Source organism: Pundamilia nyererei, unplaced genomic scaffold, assembly GCF_000239375.1.
Source record: "Pundamilia nyererei isolate P.nyererei 1_Seehausen unplaced genomic scaffold, PunNye1.0 scaffold00141, whole genome shotgun sequence".
Classification (NCBI taxonomy): domain Eukaryota; kingdom Metazoa; phylum Chordata; class Actinopteri; order Cichliformes; family Cichlidae; genus Pundamilia; species Pundamilia nyererei.
In genome coordinates this window covers 768435-770013 of record NW_005187542.1, presented here as the reverse complement: position 1 = coordinate 770013, position 1579 = coordinate 768435, and positions in this window count along the sequence as shown.

Below are 1579 nucleotides of genomic sequence, written 5' to 3'. Positions count from 1 at the left end.
TAGAAAAGGATCCTGGTGTTATTTGTCTCTCGGAAACAATTCATAACTTCCCTTCAACTCAATCATGTTAACTAAAAGGTAAACCTGTTTCTCCATCACAGCTCTGATGGACATCTCCTGGTTTCATCTTCATGTTTCCCTCTCATCACATAACCAAACCGATATCATGACCAGCAGGTTTACAGCTGTGGCTCCAGCCAACATCAGCTGATACTAGAAATTAATATTAAATAAATTCTAACAACAGCTGATCAAGCTTAAAAGTGCTGCTGTTGTTTATCCACTGGCATAATAACTAGTTACTGTAACGCGTTACTTAATAACGCGTTAGTCCCAACACTGCTCCTGTACAGTACAGAATGCATTCAGCTTGTCAAATTTACATAAATCTTCGATCGCTAGCAGTGCTGTATGTTTGTAAGTTTTCTCCCCAACAAACACAGCAATGTCAATGAAACGTTTTGCACTGTCGAGGGCAACCGTGTGTGCCTTTGGTTTCATTCTATAATACTGGACTTATTTTTCTACGAAGGTTTGAACTTTGAGAGTGTTTAAACAAGAGAGAAAAGTGTGAAAGTGTTCATGCCTGTCTGAGAAAAGTGTATAAAGTGTGTAGTGAGGGGTTTTACAGCCTTAAAACATCTATAATAACTGTAAAAAATAAAGCTGACTACTATCGCGGGTTATTTTTAGGTCAATGTCTCATTGTACTGTGAAATGAAAGCATAGAAGAAACAACCAAGCAAAACAAAAATAAATCAGGAATCTTTTTATCAACCAAAGTGTTTTACAAATTTTTGACTCATCAAAGTCACCTTTTCCACACAATGGAAACCAAATATTCTTAAGAAAGTTCTTCACTTGTAGGTTGCTTTGCTTTCACTCTTCTACCTTTTTCCCCACGGTAGTTCTGGCATAGTTTGAACTTATGTGATTTTTCATCTGTTTTGGTTCATGGTGCCTCTCACTTTGTACGAGTCACCACATCCTGGATCCCGCAAAACAGCCCAAGGCCATCACTCTTCCTCCTCCATGTTTGACAGTTGATATCACACACTGTGAAAGAATCCTTTCGCCTACTCGACAGCGTGCAAAAATCCTGCAAGATTCCAAATTTCAGTATTCTGACTGTGTTTCAAGTTCCAGGCAAGCCTCTTTTTCCTATTGTGGCGTCTCACTAATGGCCTCCTTGCTGCAACTCAAAGTTTTCTCTTTACATTTCACACTAAAACCTGTTTGCAACAACCACTATAAAAGCTGTGGTCTTTTAGGTACTATGATACTCTGTCCCTCTTCTATTGTTAATTGCCTTTTTCTTGCCATTTTTATAACAACACAGTACTTTTTGCAATACAGCATTGTTCAAATAATGCTCACGAAGGTATGGTGCCACATTGTGTTCCAACACTGCTTTATGCAGACAGAGGGGGTTTTAAATAATACAGAAAAGTTGGGACACCTGTAGGAATTGATAGCACCACCTTTCAAGGCTTGATCAAACTCTATTGCTGCAGAACCGCTTTAAGTTGTTAACCTTTCCTGTTCCATAGAAAAGGCCTTTTTATATATATAACCTTTA